The 22,334-nt window shown below is 42.4% G+C and overlaps 1 protein-coding gene across 1 annotated transcript in view; it reads left to right on the top strand.

Moving 5' to 3' along the window:
* DENND2B (DENN domain containing 2B) overlaps positions 1 to 22,334 on the top strand; it is a 174,583-nt gene that overhangs the window by 19,485 nt on the left and 132,764 nt on the right. The window contains exon 2 of the mRNA XM_082059499.1: positions 19,222 to 19,310. The gene's annotated coding sequence lies outside the window, so the exon portion shown is untranslated. The remainder of the gene's footprint in view (positions 1 to 19,221; positions 19,311 to 22,334) is intronic.

Genomic DNA, 22,334 nt, shown 5'->3' with positions numbered 1-22,334 from the left:
GGATTGCTGTATATCCCGAGGAAAGCTCGCTGTGGTAGCTCTCGTTTTGCTGTGTGGCTGCAAAGAAGCTCCCTGCCACATTGCATTTAGTGAAAATGGCAGAAGCTTCTGATAACTTGTTTCCTCAGAGATAGCAAACTTATTTTAAGTTTTGGTTTTATGCTCAGGTTAGCTAGGAAAATCTGCATAGCTGAGAATCTTGCTAGGTGTGAATAATTTAATTTATGCATCAGTCCTTTCTGTGTGCTGGAAATTGTTTCTGTGATGCAGTATTCCTGTTCAAAGGAAAGATGCTAGCTTGCAGAAGTGCCTTTCCTGTTCACTGCATCTTATTGTGTAAGCCGGGATGTTTTGAACTCTGCATGAACCAGATCAGTATCTTACCCTAGAATTAATCACCAGGAAAACCAGTGACCTGGCTCCCCAAAACTTCTCTGATACCAGTGTAGCTGCTGCTGCTTAAGCTCCTCCATGGGTCAAAAGGTGCTGAATGCCGCTGGAGAAGATGTTCTGATACTTCTCCTTTCTCCAAAATTCACTTTTAATGCCAGCCCCCTGGCTATCCCATGATATTAATACTTGTCCATCAAGCCCAGGAGGATGACCAGCAAAAGAAAGCAGAGCATGGTGTGCATGGTACTGTCAGGGAGCAGAGCGAGGGCTGTCCCCTGAGGGAGGATGAACCGAAGGTGACCACAGCATGGGCAGGACAGTGCCCTCACTAACCACGGCACAGTCCCACAGTGCCTGAGCAGGGCCAGGTTGGTGACATGACAGTAGTCACTGGCAGCCCAGGGATTGCTGGGCAGATTCAAAGGGAAGTAGCCAGGTCCAAGTTCGATCCAGAGAGCAAGTCAGGCCCAGCAACGACAGGGCTGAGGGTGGGCAAACCTGCAGGATGGCTCAGCCTGAACTGAAACTGGGCTTCTAGACCTAAGGTTGAACTGTAAACTCCTCTGCTGGCATACAGGCGCCTGCTGAGTAATGGGGGCTGCTCATCTCTGGAGATGCTTACCAGTGTAAGATAGGTATATTCTGCCCTCCAGCGTCTTTCACTTAAAGCTTTCCAGGCATTGCTTCTGTTTGACAAGATTTTCCATTGAGGCAGCCTCACTCTGTCCTGCAATGGGTGGGGTGATTCCCAAAGGGCCCACAAGACTGTCCTTGGGTGGTGGCACTGGTGAACTTTATTTGTTGAACCAAATAACAACAAAGTGAAAAGCACAATGAAAATCTGCATATTTTCATGGCATCCTGCTGACTTACCCTTTATGTAATAATTACATTCGTGCATGCCAAAGAGAGTAACATTTCTGTATTAATGAAAAGTTTGGGTGAATACAGGTTTTGGAAAAAGGGAGAAAAAGACTGTTTTCCCCAAATCTGTTTCTTTAGGGCCAGTTGACATTCTGCATACACACTAAAGGAGCATAAAAATAAATTTTGTTCAGTGTATGATATTGTTTTGAATATTAAATAGAGCTCCTGAAAATCTCAGGTGCGGAACCCATGTGGATGAGAAATCTGAGGAGGGAGAAGTGCCATCTGCGGACCCAAGTGTCACCCCTTAGGTGGCCTTTCCACTTTCTGATTACCAGCTCCAATGCTGGCTTACTTGGCATGTGGCAAATTCCCAGGGACTACTATTTCCAAGCAACATGAGCTCAGAAAATAGTGTCTGTCCCCCCCAGTTTTATCTTGTTGGGTGTTGGATATGCCCATGAGCTGCCCTGAGATCAGGGTCTGGCAGTGGGGAGGTTACGGCCTTGCTGCTGGGAGGTGGATGTCTCTTTTAAATGATGCTGCAGGTACCATTTTGACCCTGTGGTCCAGCTTGTTGGAAAGCTGTTCAGTACTTTGCTAGTCCAGTGGTTAGAGACAGTTTTCTAATTTCTACCCTACTATAATTTGTGGCCAGTTTCTGTCTAATTTGTTCTCGAGTCAATGAGACGAAAACAAATGCAGTGTGCAGTGAATGAGGTCTGCCTTGAGCTTGTGGAAAAAGGTGGCTGAGCGGGTCACTCTCCTGGTCTTGCAGCATTAGCCTGGTGACTCTACACTTGCCTGAGAACATTCAGTGTGGCTCTGACGTCCTTTAAAACAAAAGAATGTGGGTCTGGTCCTAAGCTTGGAGAAGCCTGTGGATAAGCCTATGTTGACTTGAGTGTTCTTGAGGAATAAGCCTAACAAGGTTTGCACAGATCTGGTGCCAGATGCATCTCCCACCCACAGTTCAGCCAATGAACATGTGTGCACAAGGCTGGTGCAATTATGAGAGAGTTCAAAAGGAGCTATACATCCAAGGAGAAATATTCATAAGCTCATCAGTGCCTCAACAGTAAACTTCCACACAGCCGCCATCTGTAGTGTGGGGCTTCTCCAAAGAAGGGAACATCAGACGTGCCCTTGTCGCCCAGGATTATGAGTTGTACACACATGTTCCCTGGGGACTGGGATGGAGTTACTGTATGTGGGGTTCCTGTGGGTTTATTTTGTGAAAGTCCTGATCAGGCTGTTTAGGTCAGGAGCATAGAGCAGCTTGCTTGCTTCCAGTTTGATCTGGAAGAAAGGTCTCTGGTAGCATGTGTTTTTGCAGTCAGTGCAGATATTTTCTGGGAGTGTGTCTGGAGTGTAGGCAGCACATGATGATTCATGTGGAAACAGTAATTCCAGGAACACTACAGAGAGGATTACAAGTAGAGCTAGTGAACAGGAAGATGTTCTCAAACACCATAACTCGTTGAGAAAAGCCTGATGTGCAGATGAATATGCTTATGTTTGTTCCAAGAAGATACCAGAAGGTTTTGATGGTGTGAAACCTCATGCCCTGGGTTGGTGGATCCATTCTTAGTTGTTCTTGTTTTTTACATGTCCAGAAGTGCCACTTTTGGGATATGAATTCCTCTGATTTCTCAAGCACAGAGGGTGTGGGGCAGGGAAGAATCGACCTTCAGTAGGTAGGACATGGTACCAGAACATGGGGTAGGTCACACCCTGAATCCATGTCTCCTCAGGGACACTACAGCTGTGTCATGCCCCAGCATGGTGGCAGCATCCTGCAAGTATTTGTCAGTTTTCCCATGGTGAGAGAAAGATATAACTGAAATGACAAATGGTTGTCACATGTCCCTCACTTGTTTAATTAAATGTAGCATTGCAGACATTTGGGTCAGGGTGTGCTGGTCTGGCTTTCCAGTATTCCAGTTCTAGTCACTTCTTTTCACTCTTCATCTTTATGCATCCTATAAGGGCTGCCTTGTTGTGGTCCACATGCTGCTGTGTTTTGCTGGAAAGTGAAGCATTTTGTGTTTGCTCTGTAGACAATTGCAGTGGCTAAGGACATTTAAAATGAGAGCTTGGAGTGTTTTGTCACAGGGTGATTGTGTAGGAGGTGGTGGGTGATAAATGCAAAACAAACCAAAACAACCTCCCCCCCAAAAGAAAAAAAAAAAAACAAACCAAAGCCCAAATAAACCAAACAAAACTTATTTTTTACTCTTGTCAACCCTACTAATTTTAATGTGAGATTTTTCTTTGGGGATTTTTTTTAAGGCCCAGGTTCCTGAAGTTCAGTGATTATTAGAAATCTTGACCCTTTCTGGCTTTTATATCTACATGGGAAAGCTTGGAAACATAAGCCCCAAATGCTTGAAGTCTGTAAAGCTAGTAGGAGTTCAACCTTTATTTACATCTAAAATTTTGTGATTTGTTTAGGTCATCTCAGAGCATCTCAGAGAACTGTCTCAAGGTATTGAAGTACTTAAACCCAGTCATATGAGTTTCTTTTTATTCTCACTGGGCACTTGCTGGTGTGGTGTCAGAGGGAGAGCAGATGAGACTGTGCCCCAACCTCTCTCCCAGGGAACCGATAGGCACAACAAGAGAAAACTGCGTCCACATGAGGTGGTGAAGCAATTGCATTCACTGAATGGAAAGGAACCAGTACCTTGTCTTGGGGCAGGGGTGAAATGATATCTTTCATTATCTTTAACATGGATGAGTATCTACAAGGGATGGTCAAACCCACACTTTTGTGTAGCTATTATCATTTAGAGCACAGTTACTTTCCTACTGATGTCACTGGAAATATATTTAATATTGCCAACACTTCATACCGTGGCCAAAGATCTTGCCAGAAGAGAACCTGGTAGTACAGAATTCCAGCCCTGTGTAAATAAACAAATATTTCAGTAAATCCCTGAGAATGGAAGCTGGGGGCCTTGGCATGACAAGCAAACCCATCATAAATGGATTTTTGTTTGTTTGTTTTGCATTTGATTTTAATAGCAGGCAAAATTTTCCAAGCAGGAGGATTGCACGTGCTATATACTATTTGTCTAAAGAATACTTTCTCTAGGAGGAGAGGGAAAAAAAAAAAAGACAAAAGAGGAGGAAAGGAATAACTTTTCAGAGAGAACTGCCTACTGCTTTTGTCTTCTATTTAAAATGAGGTGCTAACTCATAAGCCGGAAGCTTTCTCTTGCATCAGGATAACACAGCTTTATGACCATTCTCTCTAATTCCCTCCTGTTCCAGGAACAGGGAAGGTGAGCAGGGGTGTTTGGTTGGGGCTACCCAGGCACTCCTCTCCTATAATACCTGCTTTTCAGAGCAGAGCTTTGCAGGAAATCAGATGTGATTGTGATTGTGCATTGAGTTGTTTGCTGGGTTTTTTTTGTTGTTCGTTGGTTTGGTTTTGGTTTGTTTTTTTTTTCCCCCTACCAGCCACCCAGTCTAGTTTGCTACCAAGGTTTTTAATTGGGAACAAAGTGTTTTGAGGTTTCATTTTCAGACTCTTGAAGGTTCGATTGGTCCTTGGCACCTTTGAATGCCTGTCAGTTTTATCTGGTAGGTGGTAGACAGGTTGAAAGCATCAAACTGTAAAAAAAATAAAAAACCCAAACAAAAAAAGTTCCATCCAACCCTCCTACCCCAAAAAACCCTTCCAGGATTAGAAACTTCATAGAAACTTGGCTGTTGATTTGGACAGTAAGGCATGCAGGAGTAAGATCTTTGTATCAATTATAACCAAATGAGTGGAGTGCAGCTAGTTGCTCTGCTGCATGTTTTTTGGGCAGCCTGCTGTTTCACTGCATTCTTACAGCTTTAAACCCGGGCACATCACCAGGGTGCTGTCTGTGTTTACATGGCTGTATGCTCCGGGTCAGCTTTGCAGCCCAGCCACTGGTATGGTGTTTGCATTTTTGCAGACACATTAATGACAGGAACAATGTTTTGCCTTCAAGAGTCTGTGTATAGAATTTCTTATCAGTCATTTCAGCACCTGATTAGTGGGTGCAAACAGGTCTTGGGCATCTAAAACCTTGGCTAATTGCGGGCATGAGCTGCGACTTCAAAACTAGATACCACCCACTGAATGAAGCAGTATTCAGTGTTCTGTAGGTGCTGTACCTTTGCAGAGAGCTAGCATGGTTTACCTTGCATTACATTAAGGTTACAAGGTTAACCTTGTATTGCCTAATATGTGTTTGTTTTGTTTTAAAAAACATTTATAGGGCATTAGTTGTTTCACCAATGGTCTCAGCCCACAGGCAGTTGTCACACCTTTACAGGCATGAGAATAACATTAGTAACCTACAAATGGTAATCATCTGGCTTATTAATAAATAAGTCTATGATAACCCATTTATTAGCCAAACACATGTTGTAACCCTGCGTGGAGGCACAGAGAATTTGATGTAACTTTGGGCAGGTTGGTGGTAAAATTGAAACTCAGGGTTTAGAAGGTGGGTGAGGACAGGGATGGCAGTGCCTGGCTCCTGGCTCCAAGCTGCCTCTAGGTGACCTTTCTTTCTATCCGAGGGTTGCAGAATCTTTTTCTTCTGACATCTGTCACTCTGTGATTTTGGGGAACAGGGACAGTAGATCAGGACAGTTAAAATGACCTAACTATTACATTGTTGGGAATCAGAATGGCTTTACTTTGCCAGAGAAGAGTCATGCTTCACATGTGAATGATCTTCCTTTTGACCTAAACTTAAACCATGAATTCAGGGAACAACCATTTATAGAATTGGTTAGGCCTGTAATTCGCTGTGTGAATAACAGTATGGTCTGAAAGAGAAAACAAAGATCCTTACTTCTCAGCAAAGATGCAAAATAAAGACTATCAAATTCTCTTGGGTTTTCTTGTTACTGGTGTGTGTGTGTGTGTGTGGTTTTTTCTTTTTATTTATTTCTTTTTTTTTTGAGCAGAATTGGTGGGGTTTTGGAAATACTTTCAGTTAGTGTAAACTATTTCCTATTGTGGCTGGCAGCTGTTCTCTCAGTGTTTGCAGATGAAGGGCACAGCAATACTCCTTAAGAAATGAATCCTTGTGAAGAACAGATGAGTCTGAAGTTCTGGTTAAGGGAGACTGCACCCCCATAAATTACTGCATTATTATATATCAAGAATACTTTTGTAGTCTGTCATTGGAGCAACCATTGAGTGGGATTCTGCATCCCACACTTGAAAATGGTCCCAGCTCAGCCAAATACTTGAGCATGTGCTTGAAAGCTAAGCATTGACTTGAGCAGCTTGCCTAAGGGCTGACTCAGGTTCCATGCTGGTCTGGAAGGCTGCTGTAGTTCTCACAACTATTCTCAAATGGTTTTTCCTCCGGTGAGAATGGACAGCAATATTTGTGTGCTTCCTTTGCTTGTGAAATACAATCATCACTCCTCCTCCCCAGAAGTGCTAAACTCTCTCTTTTGCAATGTGAAGAAAAAACTTATTACGTGGCTGGATCACTGGGGAGGTGATCCAGGGTGGGTGGGTGGGTGACTGGGTGACATCCACTGATATGTTGGTCTTGAACTGGAGTGAGTTGACCCAGATCCATGTTTGCTCTAAGTTCTCTGACTGTGAGTTATGGTGTTGCTGGGTGCGTGGCACAGGGGACAAAGTTGACATGGAGAAAGAAAGTTATGTTAACTAGCATAGCTGCCTCCTGTTAAGGGTAGAGGGCCAAACAGAAAGATACAAAGATGATTATTCGGAATTCAGTGACACTTATGATTTTCCATGCCACCATCTGAGTCTTGTAACATGTGACTAGCCTAAAGCCTGCCAGGCGTTTGCTGCAGGGGTGATACGTCTTAGTCACCATGTCTCACCCTGAATGGGCTGAGATGTGGTATTACTGTGCTGGGTATGGATATTGCCATAATTATTTCCAGTCCCACCCCATAATGTTGTTTTATAGTGTTTTTTAAGGAGGAAAAGCACTAAATCTAAATGTTGATGCTTCTAAATGTTGATGACCAATTGACATCCCAGAAGGTTAGTTACTGTGAAGGGTAGGAAGCTGGTGATGGTTGGGATCTGTGCTGCTGTTGTGTAGGAGACTGACTGCAACCCACTGAGCATAGTTATGCTGATTCAGGTTTTCATGCAGATTGCTGGGAGATCAGATTCCACAAGCATGTATTCCTTCTGTGTTGATTCAGCATGCTAAAGCAAAGACAGTTCAATATAGACATAAGAAAGAAAAAAAACAAGGGCTGACAGACACTTTATCATTTTTGGCAAAAATAAATGTACAATATAAAGCAGTTTGCAGAGTTGCACAGCCCTGCCTTTGTGTTTTGAGAACGCACGTGATTTACTGCAGAAATCAGTTTGGCACAGCAGAGCTGTGCAGATTCAGCAGGACCTACCATTATCTTGTCATGTTTTTCAGCAAACCGACTTTTACAAGGCAGCAATTCAAAAACATGAAAGAGAAATGTGCTGAACAACCCACCCCTTCTTGTCCCCCCATCCAGTGTGTGCCCGCAAATCTGCCACGGCTGCACCCGTGGGCATGGCAGTGCTCAGCTCCCTCACTTGCAGGCTGTGGACATTCTGCATGCACGAGCAAGTGGGGGTCTTGATTTTATTATTATACTCTCAAACTCCCAAGGTGCTGACTTTTCAGCTAAGTATGGCAGCTCAGACACGAGCTGTCATGTTTCTATCATGTTTCACTTCACAGACTTGATAGGTACAGCAAAAGTAACAAATGCACTGTTAGCACAATGTTGTACATCTTGCTGCTTTTTCAACTGCTGCTCACCCGCAGTGTGCAGTCTCAGATGGACAAAGAAACATGGCCAGAAAGCAGCGAGGTTCCTGGGCTTGCCCTGATTAGCATTGCCTTTCAACGCCTCTGAAGGCAGGATATTGGGCCAGATGCATCACTGGTCTGACCCAGGAGGGCATTTTCTGTTTCTTTAAAGTATGTCTCTGCTCCAGTGTCACCACTGAAGTAGCCATGGATACAATATTTCTGCATTCTCAGATGTTTGACAAATGTGCCTGGATTTTTATTTATTTTTGAGGGGTTAATTTAAAATGTGTAAAAGTTTCCTGCCTTCTGGGAATTCAGGACATCCAGCCCATATATGCCTCAGCAAATGGCTTTTATTTAATAACATCTTTGTATGTTACCATTAAGAGATAGTTATCTTGGAGAGCTAAGCTGTGGATGTGCCCAGGGGTGAAAAAAGAACAAAAAGTAAGACAGAGGGGAGATGGGAGAAGGAAAGTTATTTGCAGGTTTGTTTTTTTTTTTTTTCAATGGATAGTGTGTGTGAAGGGTAGGGGCGGAGGTGCTCTAAGGAGCCTTCTGAGATAACAGAATAGCTTGCTTAGCTGAACAGGATGGATTGAAATGACAGCTCTACCCATTCTTCTCTCTTGCTCTTCTACAAACCAGAGCTCAAGCAGCAGTGTTCATGTGTGGAGCAGGGCTGTGTGCAGCTCCTTTTCCTCTTCCCTTGGGTTTTGAGATGAAAGTTCAGGGCTAGTGCTGTTTTCCTTCCAGCTCCTCAGCTTAGCAACCTTTGTGTGAAGAAGGTTAATTGGCCAATAGGGCTGCCTGCTCCTTGCAGTTTGACAGGTCCTCTGCCACCAGCATGTGCCTGGCTGTCACCACACTCCATGAACCTGGTCAAACCCTGTCTCAAGCCACAGTGCTCACTTTCTTGAAGACACAACGATTTCCTCACCAGAACTTTCCTCTGTAGAAAGTACTTTTTTCTTTTCCTCTGCAGAAACTTATTTGTCACTCAAAAGACCCTCCTGGATTTCAAGATTAGCCAGGCAGACCAGAGATGCCAGTGAGGGACACCCATCCCAATGCAGCAGGTTTCACATACCCCTGCAGCCTGTCCCTTGTGTAGATTTTATTTCCTGCCACAAGTAAGGTCTTAAAATCTTTTGGATGGCTCATCCAATAGAAAAACCTCTACTCTGCAGTAATGGGTCTTTCTAGCAGATGTAAAATCCAGTGAAACATACACAGTTTCTTTGGTTTTAACAGGAACAGATGATTTAATAAGCAGCTATAAATCTCCTGGGAGTGTATAGACATAGTCAGACAGCACGCTTCTGCCAGATTTTTCACTGACTAGACTTATAGCCTATGAGTCATAGCGGTCTGCTCTCCTCTCCACCTCAAATGCCTGTTGTTGTTTGGGCTTTTAGAGCTGCTCTGTGCTGCATATGGGGGTTTTTTATCACCTTCTTCTGTTAATGCGCTTGCTCTTTCATCCAGGAGACAACATTCAAGCTGTTGACTTCTCTGTGTGTGTGTGACAGTGCATGACATTTCTTTTCCATTCCCCAGCTCAGCTTGTGATTTTTAAAATTGTATAGTGAAAATGTTTCTGATTATTATATTAATAGAGCCTCCTAAGTGGGCTTAGTAGTTGGGAATCTGGTTAAATTAAGAGAGATAGTCAGCCTCTTTCTTAATACAACGTTTTTCCTTCCAGCAGTCTGTAGCCAATTTATGAAGTTTAATAAAATTATACTAACAGTATTTCTAATAGATTCAGTTGTTATCAGCTCTTCAGAGATAAGCAAACCATCACAGAAAGCAGAAAGCTGTTTCAGTTACCTGTGACTAATGCAGAATTGCCAAGGGGGGTTATATTTCCCGACATATTGAAGGGCCATTCCAAACAGCTGTAAAATGGCAGTGTGTTTTACAAATGTCTTTTATATTCTTTTGGTCTGCTGGCTTTCCAGAAGTGTCATAAAGGTCTAGGAACTGGGATTGCAAGCTCCTGTTTTTATTTTACAGTTGGTTTGCAAGCCACGTGAATTACATTTGTGAGCTACTCTAGAGGAGGTGAGGTATTAGAATTGCTTAGATTTGCTCCAGGTCACACCTGGGTAAACCAGAGATGAAACTAGTGATAAAACATGAGGTTTTGTATGGAATTTTTAACCATTGTGGAGGTTCTTGCTAGACAGGTGCAGTGCAGCTTATTTTGAATGCAGCTGGATGGAGGGGATTTTAAAAATGGCCCACAACATAGTGGTATAGTGTGGTGTGTTTCCTCCCCTTTTCTCCCCCTTCCCCCCCACTTTTTCCTTTTTTTTTTTTTTTTTTTTTTAATATTGCAGTACAAATATCTAATATTTTAAAATGTGACCAGATACAAAAAATATCTAAAAAATTGTGCAAAGTTCTGACTTCATCATACACAGACAGGAAGAATCAGGCTCTAAATCTTGCGCTGGCTTGGGACTGCATTTGCATTTGTTGTACTCCAGGACTGTGTAAATTGTGAGAAATATTTCATATTTCAGTACTAAGAATGACAAAGGAACCCTGTTTGTGTTTGGCCTTTTTCAGGCTGGAGGGTGTATCAAAAATGCATACATGTGAAGCAGGTTAAGAAACTGGAAGCAGCCTTGGAGGCTGAGTAATGTACAGAATTGTATAACGTGATCAAAGGTACATATTGTTTGAAGTTTATGATGAAATTGCAACTTACTGCACCAGTTCAATACTATATGCTTCTGATTTCTCAGTGCTTCAGAAAGCCAAACAGGTATTGTGTTACTAAGCAAAGAAAGCTATCTGAGGTCCTAGAACTGGATGGTGTCAAAATCAAGAACAACATCTGATTCTTCTGACTCCTTGTTAGGTCCCTGCACGCTGCACAGGAAGCAGAGTAGAGGGTTTCAACCCTATGCATCTGTAATAAAAAAAAAGCCCTTTCAGCTCTTTCTGGCAAGCTGGGAGTGTTGCTTTGTGCTTTCAGTAAGCACAGAGTTCTCATGTTTGCTGATGGGATTTTCACACGTCAGGAAATTAGAAAACTGGAGTCGTAATCAGCATGCCTGTTCTTGAATGGGGAATTTTCCCCAAAGCAAGTTGTGATGCATGCTTCTAATGATTTGAATCCTAGAGTTCAGACTTTCCATAAGCTACTTCCAGCATTGTGTAGGCACTAACCTGTGTTTGCAGTGAACATACGCGCACCCAACTGCAAAGGGTAAGAGCCCTGTTATATGTGTTTGAATCTCGGCAGAAGTCTGTGTGATTAGTTGGGCATGGCCTTTAGAAGCCTGCACCTACTGCGGCGTTTAGATGAAGACATTGGTGCACTACTCAGTACTTGTACTGCTGCAAGCCATGTTAGGGGTTAGCTAGATAGCAAGGCTTCTAGCAGAGCTTTTGCTAGCACTTCTTCACTTGGCAGCAAGGTCTTCTGCAAACTTTCTGGTGTGTGGTCTTTGCACACTAAACGGCTAACAGCCTGTGTTGTGGGATTTCAGCATTTTCATACTAGGAACAGCAAGCAGCAGCAGCTCCAGGGAGTGGGTTGTCCATCTCCTTAAAGCAATGTACATAGTGATGGGGAACGTCGTATGATTACATGGACCTTATCCAGTGTTTTAAAGGAAAAATATCTGTAACAGAGTCTTGGCCTATATAAGCTGTATAGTTTTCCCAGACTTGGAAGGAAAGCACTGGTACTTTCCCAAGTTCCGCCCTTTTCAGTTTGATGTAAAAAAATGTTGATTCTTGCTTTTCTTTTGTCTCTTAAATGGGAAATACTTTAGTTAAAAGAATAAATTATGTTTTTTCATGGCGAGGCAAAAATCTTATCTCTGAGCCATCTGTTTCAATGAGAGTAAAGCAGAATGTGTACATTTTTTTTTTTTCCTTCTTCTTATATAATAACCTGTACTGGTAGTGCTGAAGAAGAGACAGGTAGGTATGTTGTTCCCTAGCAGCCTGAAAGGGAATGTTGGGAAAGACCTTGCTTGGATGTGGGGCTTTTTTCAGAGGCTTCCCTCAGCTCTGTTGGAAAAGCACACAGAACTGGAGGAGGAGGAATGACTTTGTTTTTAAGGCATTCATCTGGAGCTCGGGAGCCAGGAGCTGAATTCCCAGCGCTGGGACCAGCTTCCTCTGTGATCTGCAGTGTGGTGCCCTGGGGTGTCTGTGCTGTACAATGGAGCTGGGCACAGTGAGCCCTGGAGCTGACTCCAGGAGGTCTGCATGGCCCTGCAGCGCAGTGGGGCACTGTATGGAGGCACGGCCTCCTTCCCCCCAAAATACAGCTGTGCTAGTTCAAGCACTGGCTTGCGCTGTTGGGGCTGTGTGGCTTCCAGTTCTGGAGTTATGATGGTTGCAGCTCATTTGGGCATCTCTGTATCACACTCTATTGCTAAACCCAGGAAGCACTGAGGGATTGACTAACACAGAGTTCACAAAATGTTTTTGAACTGGCCTGGTTTTGGATTTCTTTTGTTTTGCATAAGCTTGTCCTAGTCACTCTGCTGTCATTGGCTTTCATTTGCTCTGTGGCACTGGAAACCAGCTAGAAGGAAAACTTAATTTCAGCTGTTTCCCGTGCTCAAATTATTTACCTGGAAAAAAAGAGTTCTGATATCCATTGGTGTTCAGCTGACCCCAGCTGCCTTTTGGGTTTCGACTGTCATCTTGGGGCAGAGAACAGAGCCTTGTGCTCCAAACCTGGTTGGTCACACATGGTTTGAGGGGCTGCTGTGCAACCTCACACACAAAGCCACTTAACTCCTCTGTTTCAAGCAGCCACGCAGGAGAGGCATTCACCCGGCTTTGTAAAGCACACTGAGGGCCATGAATGAAAGAATAGAAGGAGCTGTGCATATTCAAAGAAGTATTTTGTTTATCTGTTCTGTCCAAACTAGAGTAGAAAATATCTTTATTGTCTGTGGCTTGAAAAATCTGCCTGCTGTGGCAATTATGGTGAAATGAAAGACAAACTCATTATATGCTTAAGAAAACACATGCTGTAACTGGCTTTGATTTGGATGGGGTGTAGGTGACGGGAGTAGCGCTGGGCTGGTGCTTGCTGTACCCTTCCTCCCCAGAGGTGCTAAGCAGAGCTCACAGGCATCCCCCAGCATGTGCCCAGCATTTCACAGGGTCTCCTGGCCAACTTGGAGGTTCAAGTCATGACTGAAATGCAAAGCCAACTGCAGAAGTCAGCACACAGAAAAGTCATTGCTTTTTGTCCAAATGAACATCAGGCTGACACTTTCTCCTTAGAGTCTCTTGGCTGACAGTATTTGGAAGATAAAATCTACCCAGTCAGAGGGGCTTGCATAAGCTTCCTGTCAACTTTTATAGTTGACAATCAAAAGGAATCACAAAACATGTTGTCATTCTCTGTCTATCTATTTATTTATTTATTTAGATGTTCAAGCAGCTCACAATGCTACTGGTTGTGATTTTTCTCACGTAAACAAGGTGATATTGTACTGGATGCTCAGCCTTAGGCCCTCTTATTTTCCATTTTGAGTTTAAAGTAAGAGCTGTTTTGCAGTATGTGTGTGAAATAAAAAAAAAAAAATCCAACCACTGCCTGTATTCTGCTTCAGAAACCAGCACTCCATTATTGAATATACCTGTCCTTGTGTCCATTGCTTTGTTAAGAGATCTTCTTCCCTTTATTAGCTCTGTATACAGACCCAATATAACAATAGAGATAGTTCCCAACAGCATCATCTTATTTGTCCCACTACCTAAACACAGGAAGGGCTACTTGGACAACAATGTGAAAAGGGCCTCTTCAGGTGTGGATTTGGCTTAAAGGATCAGTATTCCCATCATCTATGTGCTCTGACAAGGATTCTGCCTGTCTGCTCCCATTGAGACAAAGCTTTGCATCACTCGCTCAAATTCACACAACATTTAGTCCTCCCAGAGTTACATTCTTGTGAGTCCTGCTTGCATTGCAATTCCAGGTGTGAGAGGATCTGTTTTTTAAATTGCCTTCTAGCCCCATCTGTAGCATCTGTGTACTGTGAACAAAGGCAATAGAAACTTGTCCTTTGGCTTTTCCTTAAAAGAAACAGTAGTGAACTAAGACAAACTGAGATATCTCACATCCATGTAGAGTCAAATCAGAATTCCTGTGGAATTTCAAGCAACTCATTGACATCTCTCCTGATATGGCTAGTTCCCAGAGGAAGCCTGCTTGTCTCATTTGCCCCTTTTCTTGGGACATAAATCCACGCTTTATGGGGATATACGTGGTAAAAAAAGGTGTAGGAAAAGACTAACACCTATAAAGGGCAAAATTTTCTTGTTTTGTCCAGATAAGGTAAGTAGTCTCTACTTGGGGACCTCCCTCCTCCATCAGTTTTGGTCCTACAGCTTCCTGCCTTTCTGTCCAGGCACGCCTGGGACACAGCACAGCCCTGCAGAGGACGGGTGTTGACTGGAGTGCAGATGGGTTGCAGACAGGGCTGGCTCTGGAGAGTTGAGGAGCAGAAGGGCTTATTTACATGAGTTTCCCACCTTTTGGTTATCCCTATGGCTCAGCTTGTGCCTTGACCTGGTGCCGTCTGACACAGGGCTGGCTGAATTGGCTGCCTGGGCCCAGGGCCAGTTTGTATGGCTTGTTTGGCTTTGCACCGCTTTCCTAGCAGGGTGAGCTGTAATATGTGTCTCCTGTCATGATTCAGACCATAGGTATGGATAATTCTCAAACCAGGCATTTACATGAGCTAATTCCACACCGTTCAGGTTTAACGTTGTTTTATTAAGAAATTATTCATCTTATTGCTCAGCAGATTTTCAGCCTCATTAGTACATTTAGCATGGGTAGCGTGTTCCAATTATATCACCAAACAAGGTCTTAAAGCTTTAATTGCCAAATAAAAACTCTTTCCATTTCTCTTTTCTGAAATATACAGCATTACTAAAGCACCACTTTGGTAAAATATTGTAGCATATGTTTGGCATGTTTTTCAGTTCTTTTGAAGTCCATGTTTGAGTGCTTTGCTGAATCAGGGCCTAAAACAATAACAGTCACAAAGTTAAGCTGCTTTATATCTGAATGGGTGTTTGCACAGGAGTTGAATGTGTGTCAGCTTCTTATCATGACCCCCCAGGTACAGATACCATCTTAGTTTCACTGAATCACTTAGCAATTTTTGCAAATTACTGTCTTGCACCCAGTTGAGATGTCAGGGTCAGACCCAACTATGGCAGGCTTTCATTTGCAGAATGAGATCAAACTGAAAGGGGATATAGGGCCATAAAGGGATTGGCAGCATCTCAAAGAGTGCACAGCTATGATTAGTCATTTCCTATATGCATATAGGATGTGTGTATGTATATATACACACACACACACACTTTTTTTTCTGGGTTAGTGAAATCAGTACAGTGCTTCAAACATGATCCTCACTGGGCTATTAAAGATGTCATGGAAATTTTTTAATACTCCTATTAGAAGAGAGAGTTGTGGAAACACTATGGATAATGGATCTGGTGCTGAAATGAGGGAAGAAAGCAAGTTCATAGCTGACTGATCTTAGACCTACATCTGTGCAGTCTCATTGCAATCAGGAGGCTATGTATATTGAGTCAACTCCTTTGTTTTATTGTTTGCAGGGCCATTATATACTCTTTACTACTCGCTATGATACCACAATCTTGGCAAAACATGATGCAGTGAGGCCAAATTGAAGTTAATGTGCCACTGAAGTCAGTGGAAGTTTTATTCACTTCAGTAGAATGATGCGTTTGGGGCCAGAGGTGTTATCTTGTGCCATTTGCTTTCTTGCCGTGCTCTTATGCCGTTGTGTTGGAGTGTTAACAATAAAGACCAGTCCTGTGGACTATTAATTCAAAGGAGAACTCAATGATGTCATGAGACTGCTCCAAAGAGTATGGTGGCTGCTGTCCTGGATGTCATAGCTTTGTCCCTCTGGGTAGTCACAGAATGCTGTATGCAAAAGTGTTGGTTGCTGGACCTTTAAGGAAAATGCAAAGAGCACAATTTTTGTAGTGTGTGCACGTTTTGCATTATGAGCTGGTTGGGGCCTTTTCCCTGATTTCCATACCTCTGCAAGTCACTGCCTGGTGATGAGGAGGTGCTGCTTAGCACTCTGCCTCTCCCAATGAGGTCAGCAGGAGCTGCAGGCACTTGCCTTTCTGTAGTGTTGGATTAAAAATGTACTGGGACAGGGTACTCAAGCTCCACTTTTTGCTGTTGAGTCTTACAGTTATCTAGGTTCAAATAAAAACATATCCACTGAAGTCACTGGAAGGATGGTCAGTAACTGGGAAGAAGAGAAACAAGGTGGTGATCTTCTGTGGGAAAGGGGCAAAGGACCTTCTGAAGGGAAGTTATTTGAGTAGGGGGAGAAATAGTAAATCATTTTACAAGAGTATTTTTGCATGAGACTTCATTTTATTTAGAAGCTGCAAAGGAAAATGTCACTGAGGTTGCTGCAGTGAAATATCTCCATTTATACCTACCAGAGATTTGTGCTGTTGTGGGCAGCTTTGGCTGTAGCTCATCTCTGGTTTTGTCCTTTTGAATCCCCAAATTAATTATGTGTTTTCACCGGGGAAAAGTGATAGATCTTCACAAGTCGTGTAGACGCAAAGCTGAATTTGTTTCCTCTCCTGTTGTTGCTGATGGCTGTTTGATTTGGAAAGGTTCAGTAAAGAATCTCAGACCACACAGGCTTGTATTTCCCTTCCCAGTCTCGGGGGCAGAGGCGCCAGGTGTGCCCTGGGGAGGACTCTCTCACTGCACACTCATCCTTTTCAGTGCATGTCTGCTCCTGCGTGTGGCACGTGGCTTCTGCATCGTGCACTGTGACTGCCGAGCACAGGGAGGAGTGTGTTCAACCAGGCAGAAATGGGAAGCGTATCGGAAATAAGAAACTAAACATCAGTCGTATGTGAGTAATGGATTGCCTGTCTCCTGCAGGGGATGAGGATGCATATTCTAATGCTTTTTGATCACAGTGTAGCCATGACACTGTAATTAATGTAATAGCAGCTGTTCACCATGTCCTCTGTTTATGATCCTGAGCTCTTTCCTGATCCTAAATTTTGTCCTGAGGTGTTGATGTGCTGACAGAAAAGCCCTGTGAGAAAAAAGTAAAAGCTGGGAATGATTCTTGTTTCAGTGGCAGCAATCTGGGAAAAATATTTCACCTTTTTGTAAGTAATTTATTAAGAATGCATTAATGAGGCTTATAATGGAAATGTGCTTGTCTGGGGTCTTCTGTGGTAGTCACTTGCCCAAGACCAAAGTTTGGGCCATAGTTTTACTACTACGCTTTGTATTGTGCATTTGTGCATGCATAACATATTGTAGTAACTTCATTTGTTTTGTTTGTAAGTTTAAAGTGTAACTGAGTGTATACATAATGCAATGAGCATTTTCAACTGTTTATAAATGCTAGCTTGTGTGCTCCCCTGAGATCCCTGCCAGATATGCAGATGTGGTCACCTAATGAAGTGCTACAGACCCTTGTGATAAACTCTGGAGTGGGACATGATGCAGGTGGTTGGTATACACTCCCATGCTACCAGTAATGAGGTCTATAGAAAACCTGGTACTGATCAACCATTTCACCTGTCCATTGATAAATTCCTATTTTTTTTTCCCTACTTCCATGTCTTTGAGCACTCCCTTTGCAGTGATGTAGGGTGAAACATTCCTTTATTGGGGTGAGCTGCCTGTCTCCTTCTTTGCCCAAGTTACACTGCTGGAACTGTGTCCACTTGCAGCATGTGATGAGTTTAACTCGGTCATACACCAAAGGGAACTTTTCAAGACAAAAACATGTCATATTTTTGTATTTGGCTCCTATGGTGCTGCTGGGCTTCACCGGTGCTTTTTTAGAGGGAGCTTAGCCTGAATTGCAAGCTTAACATGTGGTGCTTTCATGTCTAGAAAAACTATTTCATGTGATATCATTTCAGCATCTTCTGGATTCTTGACAGCTGAAGTAGCTGTCTGTTTATGTTCATCTACCTGTGAATAGTCTGCGTGCAGTTTTTGGTAGCTCTAAGATGCGCCTCATGTATACACCTTTGGGTAGTGTTTGGGATGGAAAGAGAGGTGGTTTAAGTGTATGATCAGCTGGGAGCTCTGTCATTCACAAAATGTACAGTTTTCAGAAGTGTAGTCAGTGATACGCTTCAGCATGGTTTATATCTTACAATAGCTATATGTGGAGACAGGTGTTCCCATCAGACATCTCAGCTGTCTCATCGTCAATCTTTTTTTAATGCCACCTTTGCTATCAGGTCACAAACACAACCAGAAGAGTAACATGTAGGAACTCTTCTATATCTCCTGGTGTATAGACCTAGCTGTTTTGATTATGGAATGTACATACACATTTTCTTGCATTCAGCTCCCTAAATAACATATAATATGTTGCATATGCTAATTTTATTTAAATTTTGTAATGCATGGGTGGAATATAATAACAGCAGAAGGAAGTGGTTGATAGAGAAGAAATAAATTGATTTCCTTCTTGGTGTGGCACAGTCAGCTTTGCAGTTCTACGCCCGCTAGAGGGACTGTTGCTTATACTGCTCCTTGCAGTAAGCAGACTCATGCAGTCTTTAGTATCTTTTATGAAGTTCTAAAACTTTGAATGACTGACTCCAGTTAAATCCTCTAAAGAGTAAGTCTCCAAGCTGTTTCTCAGAGTGTACAAACCTTGAGCACAGCACTGTTCTTCTGAGTCCAAATAGTCTTTACTGAATTTTCTTACAAAATGTTCTTTTTTTTTTTTTTTTTTTTTCTAAAATATTTTCTGTTTTCCTGATTTATCCACCCAGGCTTTCCTATTTGACATTGCTGGGGATTAATTTAGAATTTTTTTGTCAAGGAAAAAATGTTTTATGTCTTATTTATGTTTGGAATAAGTTTTGTTTTGCAACCATGGTGCCAGTGAATATGGTAAATTAATCAGTTCTTGTATTCGCAAACATCATTGAAATATGTCTCTTTTTTAAGTGAGAGATAGTGAGTTTTGGGTAAGAGGCATGTAAACGTGTAGTCAGTAGGAGAAAACTTCCAAATATATCTGTTTTTTTGTGTTTGGCTGGAGGATTTTTCTGTTTGTTTGTTAGAGTTGCATGTTCCTGATCTCTACATTTTTCTTCATAATTACAGAAACATGAAAGAATACAGGAAGTCCTGCATGACCACGATGAATACCTGTGCGAACTAAGTCACTGTCTGGGTACTGGGAGAAGAGCAAGGTAAGCAGTTGGGTCACACCAGCAGCATTTCTTGTAATCTGCGTGATTGTATTTCAGCAGCGCTGAAAGCTTAGTGCTTTCAGATATCAAATTCATAACAAGTCAGTCAAAGACAAATAGCCCGTAAGTTTGAACGCAATAAACTTACTTTTAGTTCAAAGCTTTGGCAAGCAAACATCTCTGTTTTCCTTCCTGGAGTAAAAAAAGTACAAGTTCTGTGGTAGTTTTCTTTTTTCTTTTTTAAGAGGCAATATCTCTAATTTTGACAATCAATTCGTGACCAAAGCTCAGCTTCCTGGGCTGACTCTAGGGAGGGCTTGGAGGAGGGGTGGAATGCTTCAAAAACGTAGCTGATGAAAAGGCATGCTGTTTTGTGGATGCCTCCCAGAATTGTTTAAATCTGTGTGTGTGTATGCGCGCGCGCGTATGAAAAGAGAGAGAGAGAGAGAGAGATCGCCATGACAACTGGCCCGGCCAGTCTGTGTTCCCTGCAATCATTTTAGCTGGAATCAGTGCTGCGAAAGGTCATATGAAGGAGTTGTGGGAAGCGCAGCAGGTATTAGACGCTAAAACGACTGGTTTTCTGATTGCCTCAGATAATAAGTCAGAGTTTTTTCTGGGAAATACAAATCTGAGAATGGAGTGGAGAGGGAAATGCTCCAAATTTCAGGTAACAAAAATTGCCTTTTTAATGTTATTTCCTCCTTATTTTTTTCTTTTAATTCCCTCCCCGTGGTGTTTACTCCCAGCTGAGTGTCTGAACGAGCTTGGATTCCCTAGCTCTGGGGAATGATGTCATACAGCAACAGTTGGATTCTATTAGCCAGGGAAAGAGGAAACATCCTGCATTTTTGGAAAAAAAAAAAAAAAAAAAAAAAAGATACTTTGGTGCTTTGTTGAATCTTGTGCAAAGGCTACATGAAGTGTTTAAAAAAAAAAAAAAAAAAGAAGTTTCTAACAAATTAGTTCCCAGAAAATGACATTTAGGACCTAGACAGCATCTAACTTTAAAAGCACTGCAACAATTACTCCTATATGCAAGGAAATGATTATAGAAGTGTTACAGAATTCAGAAGACCTTTCTTCTTGGGCACTCCTATATTCATCTTTAATGAGAAAATTAATTGCACCATAATTAAGCAGAGGATTTGGAACTTCCACCTACCTGGGATCCTTTAGCAATTGTTGGGAGAATGTGCTGCTAAAGAGTTTCTTCTGGTTTGGTTTCTGTCTCAAGCTGTTGCTTGTGAATAGATGATGCTGGCAGCATTGTTCTTAACGTTTTCAGTGTTGGACTGTGTTTTTCATAGCTTTAAACCAGCCTTTTTTGGGAGAGGGTAACGGAGGAAGAAAACAGAAAGCTAATACTTTCAGCATTTTGAAAGGTTCTTTTTTCCCCCTCTTTCCTCAGATATGTTTGTTAAATGCTGTGTACAACACTCAACATTAGCATAGCATGCATAGCATTGTAAGTGGAAAAATGCCTGATGATTAATGTACAACTGCTATGTCCTAATGAAAAGACTTAGAAAATTGATATAATCCTACTTGCTTGAGCATCACAAAAATACACTGTACCGATAACCGTGGTGGAAATATTAGGTCACCCCTACGCTGTTTAAACTTCCCTCTAGCAGATGCTCATTGTGACTTTCATGCTGCTCTGCTCCCTTCTGTGTGCTTCGGGCATGAACCAAAGCTTGCGGGAGTCCATGGGACTTTTCCCGTCAACTTCAAAGGGCTTCAGCTCAGCCTCTGCCTGAGAACTTCTCAGCCTCTGCTTCAGTCTTTTGACTGCAGGACCAGGCCACAGGCTCTCTGCTTTCTTTCTTGAACTTTCCAAACAGAAGATCTTTTGTGTTCCTCCAAACAATGCCGGGCGCTGCTGACTGGCTTCAGCGTGGCGGCTCACACGCGCTGGAGATAATGGTGATGCTTATTTCCGCTTTCTCCTAAAATCCTCCCAAAGGGGGAAAGTGCAGTGAATGGAAATTGGATCCTTCTATCCCTCCCCTCCTCGCAAACAGCCCTTGTTTATGAGAGATTCTGTGTGTGTGTTTGTGTGTGTGCAAATTGTTCCTTGATTAAAGGGCAGTATCAGCTTGGCTTCAGGGAGGAGCTCCAGGAAGACTGAAGGAGGAAAACACTGTTATTGCAGCACTCATGAGAGAGAAGAAGGCTGTCCTGGAGCAGACAATCTTTCTAGAACATGCGGACAGAACTGATGGCTGTAATTTGTGAGTTGAGGGCTGATTGGCACAGTCTGGCACTTTGTGTCCCCCCCCCTTGCCTACCAGATTTGACTAGTTTGGTATTAAATAAAATACTGCTGTTAGTGGACATCAATAACATGGTTAAGTGATTGGAAAAAATATTTTTTCATCCATTTAATGTTTGGGAGCAGATTAATAAGAAATTCTTGTGCTATTCCTGAGTAGGAATGAAATATCTGTGGACCTGTTAGTTTGAACTATCCTTTCCTTAAGAAAGAACACTGGTGATTACCCAAGTTTAAGGCTTGTTTGCAGGAAAATGCTATTAGTCCCTGAAATTTCTCAGACAGAGAAAAGGATTATGATTTTTGAAACTGGAACCACTGCTTTTAAGTGCTTACATTTTGTAGAAGGTCAGCTTGAGACCCCCTGAGAGATCTCTGCAAGGTGTTACACATTGGTCATTCCAAAGGCAATGGTTGCTTTTTGGCGTTTATTTGTTGTGTCGTGTGATGCAGAAGGAAGCCTGGTGGGTTCTCTCCCAGTGTTTCCGTCTGAGTGGCATTTGCATTAATGGTCCGTGTTGTAGTATTTACATGTTACTTTGAAAAGTGATACAAGGCATCATTGCCATAGTCCTTTAATATAATCTCCCTATGTCCTAGAATTCTGAATGGTTCCAAATGGTGTTTGCATATGTTATATAATACATATACCTTACCGGGAGGAAATAAATAAAAGTAATCAATAAATCATTATCTATCTATCTATCTATCTATCTATCTATCTATCTATCTATCTATCTATCACA

Source organism: Streptopelia decaocto (assembly GCF_964273445.1).
Source record: "Streptopelia decaocto genome assembly, chromosome: 7".
NCBI classification, from domain to species: domain Eukaryota; kingdom Metazoa; phylum Chordata; class Aves; order Columbiformes; family Columbidae; genus Streptopelia; species Streptopelia decaocto.
Note: the sequence above shows the minus strand (reverse complement) of the source record. Positions and strands in the feature narration are given on the sequence as shown.